Source organism: Eleutherodactylus coqui, chromosome 6, assembly GCF_035609145.1.
Source record: "Eleutherodactylus coqui strain aEleCoq1 chromosome 6, aEleCoq1.hap1, whole genome shotgun sequence".
NCBI lineage: Eukaryota > Metazoa > Chordata > Amphibia > Anura > Eleutherodactylidae > Eleutherodactylus > Eleutherodactylus coqui.
The window spans coordinates 237881419-237893833 of record NC_089842.1 but is presented as its reverse complement, the minus strand read 5'-3'; positions in this window follow the sequence as shown (position 1 = coordinate 237893833).

Below are 12415 nucleotides of genomic sequence, written 5' to 3'. Positions count from 1 at the left end.
TGAAATAATTACTCCAAAAGTAGGTGATCACTCCAGTGTCTTATCATATTTCAATTCTTTTAGGAGTAGGATATTGGCTCGACGCATTTCTCCATCCCTGTCTGGGGCGGTTCCTCAGGAGCAGGGCCGAGGATCGCCCTAAAAGTTGCGTGATTATCCCTATTGGTCCTATTGTGGTGAATAAGACCCTTGTTGGTAGTCCTTATTTTTATTAAAAGGGAATAAAACAGTATCAATGATTCAAGCAGAGTTCTCCTCCTATTGCTTCCCCCGTATCGGCTCAGAGACTTAATGTAGGGGGTCACCCTGCTGAATGGATCAGCAAAGGGACCAATGGTAGCCTATCAATATTTATCTGAGATCTTTTCTAGTTGCAGCGAGACCAATTAGCATATATGAGTCTCAAGGCAAGTAGGTGGGAGTTGAATATCCCAACTCCCTATCCCCAGAAGGAATCTCGGAAGACAATTCCTTCTATGGCGCAATATGAATCGTGCCCAAAGGTGAGGGGCTAGTCAGATAGACCCATTGGTCCAAGTCCATAGATACTGGACCAATGACCTATTACAGCCTATAGCCTGCAAAGGGTAGTCTAATTCAAAAGTCCCTAATAGGGATGGATCAATCATCCAATGCCCCAAAAATGGGTAAGCAGTCCTGCCCCAGATGCAGGGCAGAACAGCGCAGCCCTAATAGTAAGGGGAGGTAAATTGCGGGAGGAAAAGAGGAGGAGAGGTATAGCGCCTGCGGCTCTAATTGTGAGCGGCTGGCAGTGAAGTCCCAGAGCTCACAGCAGGGATTAAGAAGGGATATAGCTCCTCCTATTTCCGGGGGCCTGTCAGTAATCAACCAATGGGTTCCCTTATGGGGCGGGTAGCACTTAACAAGGTGGATGGCAGTGCAATCCATCCATCCTCACACTGCCCATGTCACCTGTAATGGTGTAAATTGTAGTCCGGGCCATAGCGCTGTGGGGAGTGCATCCAAGACACCTTCCCGATTATTTAATGGATGGCCATGATCGGCAGCACACGTAGTAGTGCAGCATTTCCGCGTTCCACGCTGGAACGCATGCAGCGCTGCCTGGTGACGTCACCGCACACCGTACATCCCCATTGGACGGGAGGACGGCAGCGCGATGTCATCAACAGGAGGCCGCATCCGTGGGCGGAGCGAGTACGGGGAGGGGTAAGTCCCTCGGGCAGCCTGGGAGTGGTTGCCCCACTGTGTCGCCGCCCCCACATTCTGTACACCAGCACTTCCGCGTTCCAAGCTGGAACGCATCCTACGTTGCGAGTTGACGTCACCGCGCTCCATACACCCCGATTGGCCGGGAGGACGGCAGCGCGATGCATTCATCGGAAGGCTGAATCCGTGGGCGGAATATATAAGTACAAGGTGGAGTAAGTGACTCGGGCAACGTGGGAGTGGTTGCATCGCTGTTTCTCCGCCCCTAGATGCTCGGTGTATAGAACCAATAGCGGAGGGGGCACCATTAGATCTTGAAAGGTGGTTTGAATTCGTGATGTCCAGCATTAACCCCCTCAGGAGGGGTTATCATGATCACACTTGCACACGGTTGCTATGGTAACGGACTATTCGTGGCAGGGAGCCCAAAAGACTGGTTACTCGAGAGGAATTGAGACCCTTTTTCCATCCGGTCACTGAGTTACGTAGTACGATCCATGTTGTCAGTCCACGTTCGTTTTTGTTTGTTATATGATTTATGTGGCCCTAATTTTAATTAGTTGTGAATAAAAGTTAGCTTATATTTTAAAATCACATGAAGAGCAATTCCATAATATATCACAATCCGCACCGGCAGCTGCAGGGGAGCTCCAATAATAACCAGCACTTGGCCCCTTTGTATAGTTTGTATCCACATTCGAATGACAACAATGGTTTTGCAGCACAAGCGAAGCCATACCTCCTATCATTTGGAATCTAGGTTTAGAATTTCCCTAAAAAAAACTAAAAATGCCTCTTTTTATACAATTTTGCATATACCACTCCTCTTTCATTATTAGCTTGTTGGGCCATCGCTAAAAATTGGACTGTTGGAGGTCTGGGTGACGCTTTACTTTGTGGAATTATCTAAAAGGGACATACATGATCATTACATAATTGCTTTTCATGGAACTCCTTAATATACTTTTCGAAGTGATGCCAAGGGTGGATCTTCCCTTTAACGTGGTTGTACATGACTGGAAAAATATGGCTGCTTTCTTCCAAAAAACATCACACTCATCCTCAGGGTGCATTCAGACGACCGTATATCGACTGGGTTTTCACGCCCAGCTGATATACGGCATCTCTCTCTGCAGGGGGAGGAGGCTGGAAGAGCCGAGAGCAGTGCTCTGAGCTCCCGCACCCTCTCCACCCCCTGCACTATTTTCAATGAGGAGAGGCGGGACTGGGGCAGAGCTAATTCCCGGAACTTGGTCACGCCCCCGCCCTGCCTCCTCTCATTGCAAATAGTGCAGAGGGGCGGAGAGGGGGTGGAAAGGAGGCAGAGAAGGAGGCTGGACTAGGAGGAAGGAGGGAGACAATTATTTTCATGAAGGCTTAAGCAATAACATCCTGCAGGCATGTGATTGTGACTCAGTAACATACCTCTGTGCGGTGATCCTGACTGGACGGTGGCACAGGAAAAGCCTGTAGTGGGAATTGGTACCTGTACAGTGGGTTCCTCTGTACTGAATTATTTGGGGATGCTCTCTCTTTCATGGCTTTTGGGACTCCAATCGCTCTAGGATATCTCCCCTCTTCTCCATCTTCACCTACATGGAAGCTGAAGGTGCTTCCATGTGGCTCTGTGTTAGCACTCTCTCAGTAGTCAAAATGGAAGACCTCTTCCCTCTCTCAGGCACTCACATTTATACCTTCTGACACACCACATGACATGACAAACTGATACCTCTACATGCAGGCAGTAGATGTTAACCTTTCAAGTGCCGCAGCTGTGCAACACACACATGGGATATAACAAAACAAGCCTTGCACAGTGCATCTACATAAGACAGACATGTATGACATTTATGGAGGGGACCAGGATGGTGTTCTTGGCCACTACACATGCACTAAAAGGCATAACAAGTTATGCATATGTTAAATCTGGTGAATTTTGGTAAACAGAATCAATTCGGAAGAGCAAGAATATCAAAGCATTACATTGTGCTAGCAAGAGTATGGTGAGCCCATATGCGAGAAAAGGCTATCTTCCTAGTCTTTTTATAGGTCAAGAAGCATTATAGGGCCCCCCGGTGACAAGACCGTTCATATAATCACCACAACTCTCATCCTTTACATATCTGCCTGAACTGCAGGAGGGGTTTTGCAGCAAAGCAACAACTTCTTCTAGGGGCAGGATTGTTTTTATAGATAAATAGATAGATGATAGATATGTGATAGATAGGAGATAGATAGATGGATGGATAGATAGATAGGAGATAAAGAGATAGATAGATAGATAGATAGATAGATATGAGATAGATAGATAGATAGATAGATAGATAGATAGATAGATATGGGATAGGTAGATAGATAGATAGATAGATAGATAGATAGATAGATAGATAGATAGATAGGATATAGGTAGATATATAGGTAGATAGATAGATATGAGATAGATAGATAAATAGATAGATAGATAGATATGAGATAGAAAGATAGATAGATATAAGATAGAAAGATATGGGATAGGTAGATATGGGATAGATAGATAGATAGATAGATAGATAGATAGATAGATATGGGATAGATAGATAGATAGATATGGGATAGGTAGATATGATATAGGTAGATATATAGGTAGATAGATAGATATGAGATAGATAGATAGATATAAGATAGATAAATATATATGGGATAGGAAGATATGGGATAGGTAGGTAGATAGATAGATAGATAGATAGATAGATAGATAGATAGATAGATAGATAGATATGAGATAGATAGATAGATATAAGATAGATAAATATATATGGGATAGGTAGATAGATAGATAGATAGATAGATAGATAGATAGATAGATAGATAGATAGATAGATATGAGATAGATAGATAGATAGATGATAGATAGATAGATAGGAGATAGATAGATAGATAGATAGATAGATAGATAGATATGAGATAGATAGATAGATAGATAGATATGAGATAGATAGATAGATATAAGATAGATAAATAGATATGGGATAGGAAGATATGGGATAGGTAGATAGATTGATAGATAGATAGATAGATAGATAGATAGATAGATAGATAGATAGATAGATAGATAGATAGATATAAGATAGATAAAAAGATATGGGATAGGAAGATATGGGATAGGTAGATAGATAGATAGATAGATAGATAGATATGAGATAGATAGATAGATAGATAAATAGATAGATGATAGATAGATAGATAGATAGATAGATAGATAGATAGATAGATAGATAGATAGATAGATAGATATGAGATAGATAGATAGTAGAGATGAGCGAGCACCAAAATGCTCGGGTGCTCGTTACTCGGGACGAAATTATCGCGATGCTCGAGGGTTCGTTTCGAGTAACGAACCCCATTGAAGTCAATGGGCGACCCGAGCATTTTTGTATTTCGCCGATGCTCGCTAAGGTTTTCATGTGTGAAAATCGGGGCAATTCAAGAAAGTGATGGGAATGACACAGCAATGGATAGGGCAGGCGAGGGGCTACATGTTGGGCTGCATCTCAAGTTCACAGGTCCCACTATTAAGCCACAATACCGGCAAGAGTGCCCCCCCCCCTCCCAACAACTTTTACTTCTGAAAAGCCCTCATTAGCAATGCATACCTCAGCTAAGCACCACACTACCTCCAACAAAGCACAACCACTGCCTGCATAACACTCCACTGCCACTTCTCCTGGGTTACATGCTGACCACCACCCCCCCCCCCCCCCCACAGCGCACACCAAAGTGTCCCTGCGCAGCCTTCAGCTGCCCTCATGCCACACCACCCTCATGTCTATTTATAAGTGCGTCTGCCATGAGGAGGAACCGCAGGCACACACTGCAGAGGGTTGGCACGGCTAGGCAGCGACCCTCTTTAAAAGGGGCGGGGCGATAGCCCACAATGCTGTACAGAAGCAATGAGAAATAGAATCCTGTGCCACCGCCATCAGGAGCTGCACACGTGGGCATAGCAATGGGGAACCTATGTGCCACACACTATTCATTCTGTCAAGGTGTCTGCATGCCCCAGTCAGACCGCGGTTTTTAATTCATAGACACAGGCAGGTACAACTCCCTATTGTGAAGTCCCTGTGGACCGACAGCATGGGTGGCTCCCTGGAACCCACCGGCGGTACATAAAAATATCCCATTGCATTGCCCAACACAGCTAAGGTAGTAATGTCGTGCTTAATGCAGGTGGGCTTCGGCCCACACTGCATGCCCCAGTCAGACTGGGGTTCTTTAGAAGTGGAAACAGATGCATTTATAATTCCCTGTGTTCCCACAGCATGGGTGGGTGCCAGGAAGCCACCGGCGGTACATAAAAATATCCCATTGCATTGCCCAACACAGCGGATATAACGTCAGCTGTAATGCAGGTGGGCTAAAAATTAATTTGATTACACTGTAGGTGAGGGCCCACAGAAATTGCTGTATCAACAGTACTAATGTACATCAGAAAAATTGGCCATGGCCAACCAAGAGGGCAGGTGAAACCCATTAATCGCTTTGGTTAATGTGGCTTAAGTGGTAACTAGGCCTGGAGGCAGCCCAGTTTAACGAAAAATTGGTTCAAGTTAAAGTTTCAACGCTTTTAAGAGCATTGAAACGTATAAAAAATTTTCAGAAAAATTATATGAGTAAGCCTTGTGGCCCTAAGAAAAATTGTCCGTTCGGCGTCATTACGTGAGGTTTAAGGAGGAGGAGCAGGAGGAGGAGGAGGAATATTATACACAGATTGATGAAGCAGAAATGTCCCCGTTTTGGATGGTGAGAGAGAACATAGCTTCCATCCGCGGGTGCAGCCTACGTATTGCTTAGGTATCGCTGCTGTCCGCTGGTGGAGAAGAGAAGTCTGGGGAAATCCAGGCTTTGTTCATCTTGATGAGTGTAAGCCTGTCGGCACTGTCAGTTGACAGGTGGGTACGCTTATCTGTGATGATTCCCCCAGCCGCACTAAACACCCTCTCTGACAAGACGCTAGCCGCAGGACAAGCAAGCATCTCCAGGGCATACAGCGCGAGTTCAGGCCACGTGTCCAGCTTCAACACCCAGTAGTTGTAGGGGGCAGAGGCGTCACCGAGGACGGTGCTGCAATCGGCTACTTACTCCCTCACCATCCTTTTACAGTGCTCCCACCAACTCAGCCTTGACTGGGGAGCGGTGACACAGTCTTGCTGGGGAGCCATAAAGCTGGCAAAGGCCTTGGAGAATGTTCCCCTGCCTGCGCTGTACATGCTGCCTGATCTCTGCGCCTCCCCTGCTACCTGGCCCTCGGAACTGCGCCTTCTGCCACTAGCGCTGTCGGATGGGAAGTTTACCATCAGTTTGTCCACCAGCGCCCTGTGGTATAGCATCATTCTCGAACCCCTTTCCTCTTCGGGAATGAGAGTGCAAAGGTTCTCCTTATAGCGTGGGTCGAGCAGTGTGTACACCCAGTAATCCGTAGTGGCCAGAATGCGTGTAACGCGAGGGTCACGAGAAAGGCATCCTAACATGAAGTCAGCCATGTGTGCCAGGGTACCTGTACGCAACACATGGCTGTCTTCACTAGGAAGATCACTTTCAGGATCCTCCTCCTCCTCCTCCTCCTCCTCAGGCCATACACGCTGAAAGGATGACAGGCAAGCAGCATGGGTACCGTCAGCAGTGGGCCAAGCTGTCTCTTCCCCCTCCTCCTCATCCTCCTCATGCTCCTCCTCCTCCTCCTGAACGCGCTGAGATATAGACAGGAGGGTGCTCTGACTATCCAGCGACATACTGTCTTCCCCCGGCTCTGTTTCCGAGCGCAAAGCGTCTGCCTTTATGCTTTGCAGGGAACTTCTCAAGATGCATAGCAGAGGAATGGTGACGCTAATGATTGCAGCATCGCCGCTCACCATCTGGGTAGACTCCTCAAATTTTCCAAGGAGCTGGCATATGGCTGCCAACCAGGCCCACTCTTCTGTAAATAATTGAGGAGGCTGACTCCCACTGCGCCGCGCAAGTTGGAGTTGGTATTCCATTATAGCTCTACGCTGCTCATAGAGTCTGGCCAACATGTAGAGCGTAGAGTTCCACTGTGTGGGCACGTCGCACAGCAGTCGGTGCACTGGCAGATTAACCCCTTGAGTGGCACGCCCGGAAAATTTCCGGGGACGAGCTCCACTGCTCATAGCAACATAGCCCGGAAGATTTCCGGGCTATGTATCACTATGGGAGCTGCAGAGCACAATGCCACAAGCTGTGACAGTGTGCTCTGCCTGCACAGACCCACAGAGAACAAAGCAAGGGCTTTGAAAAACCAGCAGAAGATATTGCCGACATGTCGGCAACCTCCTGCTTTGTTTACAGGTTGCCATAGAGACCATCGGTTTGTCAGAGGCAAGCCGATGGTCTCTGTGGCAGGGAGAGCTGGTTATTAGCTGTCAGAGGACAGCTAGGTACTAGCTCTTACAGCAGAGATCAGAGAAAACCTCCGATCTCTGCTGTGTTAACCCTTTACATGCTGCAGTCTATGTGACTGCAGCATGTAAAGGGCTGTCACTGCAGCATGTAAAGGGCTGTCACCATCAGACCCCCGGAATGTGATTAGGGGTCCTCATGGGTCCCTGTGGAAGTTCCCTAAAGGGACAAAAAAAAAAAAAAATTTTTTTAAATTAAAATAAAAAAAAGTTTAAAAATTATTTAAAAAAATTAAAAAAACACTTGTCTCCCTTTACTTTGTAAAAAATCAAAAATACAATCACACATGTGGTATCCGTGCATCGTAATGACCCAGAGAAGGAAGTTAATACATTATTTAACCCCTAAATGACATGGCCCCTTTTTTTCTTTTTTCCCCATTTCTTTTTTTCCTCCCCCCTGTTTAAAAAATCACAACTTGTCCCGGAAAAAAGCAAGCCCTTATATAGCCATGTCAATGGAAAAATGAAAAAGTTATGGCTCTTGAGACGCAACTGCAAAACTAGTTGAAATTCAATGATTAGACCATTTTAAAAAACCTGGCCTGGTGGGCACGACAGGGTGGTAGGAAACCTGCCACTCAAGGGGTTAAACCGATGTTGCAGGGTCCGCAGGGTGGCAGCGTGCGCGTGTGATCTGCGGAAATGTGCGCAGAGCTGGCGCACCTTTCCGAGCAGGTATGACAAGTGGGGGTAGCTTTTCAGAAAGCGCTGAACCACCAAATTAAACACATGGGCCAGGCATGGCACGTGCGTGAGGCTGCCGAGCTGCAGAGCTGCCACCAGCTTACGGCCGTTGTCACACATGACCATGCCCGGTTGGAGGCTCAGCGGCGCAAGCCAGCGGTCGGTCTGCTCTGTCAGACCCTGCAGCAGTTTGTGGGCCGTATGCCTCTTATCTCCTAAGCTGAGTAGTTTCAGCACGGCCTGCTGACGCTTGCCCACCGCTGTGCTGCCACGCCGCGTGACACCGACTGCTGGCGACGTGCTGCTGCTGACACATCTTGATTGCGAGACAGAGGTTGCGTAGGAGGAGGAGGAGGAGGAGGGTGCTTTAGTGGAGGAAGCATACACCGCCGCAGATACCAGCACCGAGCTGGGGCCCGCAATTCTGGGGGTGGGTAGGACGTGAGCGGTCCCAGGCTCTGACTCGGTCCCAGCCTCCACTAAATTCACCCAATGTGCCGTCAGGGAGATATAGTGGCCCTGGCCGCCTGTGCTTGTCCACGTGTCCGTTGTTAAGTGGACCTTTTGCAGTAAACAAAGTTGAGCAGCAGCACTCACCACTACCAGTTCGGGGGGGAAAAAATCCTAAGCTGTATCCTTCAGCCTTGTCTGCACGCCCAGACCGGGAAAGAGTCCAAATTCCCAAAGATATACATATAATAAGAAAGACGTCAGGCAGCAGGTTTGGTGCGGTTGTATTTTATGCATTCATGAGAATACACAGATAGTAATGCCTCCTCAACACACAAGATGGCGACGTTTCGACTCTAAAGCATGAGTCTTTGTCAAGCTGGACCTTGGCAGTAACCGCGTTGGTGAGGGCGCGTACAATGTTGCGGGAGACGTGGTCGTGCAGGCCTGGGACGGCACATCGGGAAAAGTAGTGGCGACTGGGAACCAAGTAGCGCGGGGCCGCCGCCGCCATCATGCTTTTGAAAGCCTCCGTTTCCACAAGCCTATACGGCAGCATCTCTAGGCTGATCAATTTTGCAATGTGCACGTTTAACGCTTGAGCGTGCGGGTGTGTGGCGTCGTACTTGCGCTTGCGCTCAAACTGTGGCGCTAGCGACGTCTGGACGCTACGCTGAGAGACATTGCTGGATGGGGCCGAGGACAGCGGAGGTGAGGGTGTGGGTGCAGGCCAGGAGACGGTAGTGCCTGTGTCCTCAGAGGGGGGTTGGATCTCAGTGGCAGGTTGGGGCACAGGGGGAGAGGCAGTGGTGCAAACCGGAGGCGGTGGACGGGCATCGTCCCACCTTGTGGGGTGCTTGGCCATCATATGCCTGCGCATGCTGTTGGTGGTGCCTCCCCAGCTGATCTTGGCGCGACAAAGGTTGCACACCACTGTTCGTCGGTCGTCAGATGTCTCTGTGAAAAACTGCCACACCGTAGAGCACCTTGACCTCTGCAGGGTGGCATGGCGCGAGGGGGCGCTTTGGGAAACAGTTGGTGGATTATTCGGTCTGGCCCTGCCTCTACCCCTGGCCACCGCACTGGCTCGGCCTGTGCCCACACCCTGACTTGGGCCTCCGCGTCCTCGCCCGCGTCCACGTCCTATAGGCCTACCCCTACCCCTCAGCATGGTGTATTACCAGTGATTTGATTTCCCAGGCAGGAAAGAAATTGGTGCAAGCCTGCTGCTAAACGTAGCTGGCTGCGTATGATTTCTGTTTACGTTCTGCACCCACCACACACGTACCCAGAACGCTGAGGACTGTCAGAGGCAGGCCAAATTGAATGTTTCCCTTTTTTTGGTAAAGAAAAGGCCCAATGCGTATATTCAATCAATAATATATGTCTTCTGGCCCTGCCTACACAATTCTGTCCCTGTAGTATTACTGCAGGGTGCAATGCTTTGCACAGCCGATTTAAAAAAAAAATAAAAAATGCAATACTGCTAACAGCAGCCTGCACAGTTCTGCACACGGTTAAATGTGGCCCTAAGAAGGACCGTTGGGGTTCTTGAAGCCTACACTCACTCCTAACACTCTCCCTGCCTAACCACCACTTCTGTCCCTGTAGTATTACTGCAGGGCGCAATGCTCTGCAGACAGCCGATTTTGAAAAAAAAAAAAAGGGCAACACTGCTAACAGCAGCCTGCACAGTACTGCACACGGTTAAATGTGGCCCTAAGAAGGACCGTTGGGGTTCTTGAAGCCTACACTCACTACTAACACTCTCCCTACAGCAGCTCCGGCACCAGCAGCACTGTCCCTCAGCTAACTCACAAGGCATCTGAGGCGAGCCGCGGGAGGGGCCGACTTTTATACTCGGGTGACATCTGATCTCCCCAGCCACTCACTGCAGGGGGGTGGTATAGGGCTTGAATGTCACAGGGGGAAGTTGTAATGCCTTCCCTGTCCTTCAATTGGCCAGAAAAGCGCGCTAACGTCTCAGAGATAAAAGTGAAAGTAACCCGAACACCGCGTGGTACTCGTTACGAGTAACGAGCATCCCGAACACCCTAATATTCGCACGAATATCAAGCTCGGACGAGTACGTTCGCCCATCTCTAATAGATAGATAGATAGATAGATATGAGATAGATAGATATGGGATAGGTAGATAGATAGATGAGAGATAGATAGATAGATAGATAGATAGATAGATAGACAGACAGACAGACAGACAGATAGATAGATAGATAGATAGATAGATAGATATGAGATAGATAGATAGATAGATATATAGATAGATAGATAGATAGATAGATAGATAGATAGATAGATAGATAGATAGATAGATAGATAGATAGATAGATAGATATGGGATAGGTAGATAGATAGATAGATAGATAGATAGATAGATAGATAGATAGATGATAGATAGATATGGGATAGGTACATAGATAGATAGATAGATAGATAGATAGATAGATAGATAGATAGATAGATAGATAGATAGATAGATAGATATGAGATAGAGATAGATAGATATGAGAAAGATAGATAGATAGATAGATGATAGATAGGTAGATATGGGATAGGTAGATAGATAGATAGATAGATAGATAGATAGATAGATAGATAGATAGATGATATATAGATTGATAGATAGATAGATAGATATGGGATAGATAGATAGATATGAGACAGATAGATAGATAGATAGATAGATAGATAGATGATATATAGATTGATAGATAGATAGATAGATAGATATGAGATAGATAGATAGATAGATATGAGATAGATAGATAGATAGATAGATAGATAGATATGGGATAGATAGATAGATATGAGACAGATAGATAGATAGATAGATAGATAGATAGATGATATATAGATTGATAGATAGATAGATAGATAGATATGAGATAGATAGATAGATAGATATGAGATAGATAGATAGATAGATAGATAGATAGATAGATAGATAGATAGATATGGGATAGGTAGATAGATAGATAGATAGATAGATAGATAGATAGATAGATAGATAGATAGATTGATATGGGATAGGTAGATATGATATAGGTAGATATGTACACTACCGTTCAAAAGTTTGGGGTCACATTGAAATGTCCTTATTTTTGAAGGAAAAGCACTGTACTTTTCAATGAAGATAACTTTAAACTAGTCCTAACTTTAAACAAATGCACTCTATACATTGCTAATGTGGTAAATGACTATTCTAGCTGCAAATGCCTGTTTTTTTGTGCAATATCTACAAAGGTGAATAGAGGCCCATTTCCAGCAACTATCACTCCAGTGTTCTAATGGTACAATGTGTTTGCTCATTGGCTCAGAAGGCTAATTGATGATTAGAAAACCCTTGTGCAATCATGTTCACACATCTGAAAACAGTCTAGCTCGTTACAGAAGCTACAAAACTGACCTTCCTGTGAGCAGATTGAGTTTCTGGAGCATCACATTTGTGGGGTCAATTAAACGCTCAAAATGGCCAGAAAAAGAGAACTGTCATCTGAAACTCGACAGTCTATTCTTGTTCTTAGAAATGAAGGCTATTCCATGCAAGAAATTGCTAAGAAATTGAAGATTTCCTACAACGGTGTGTACTACTCCCTTCAGAGGACAGCACAAAC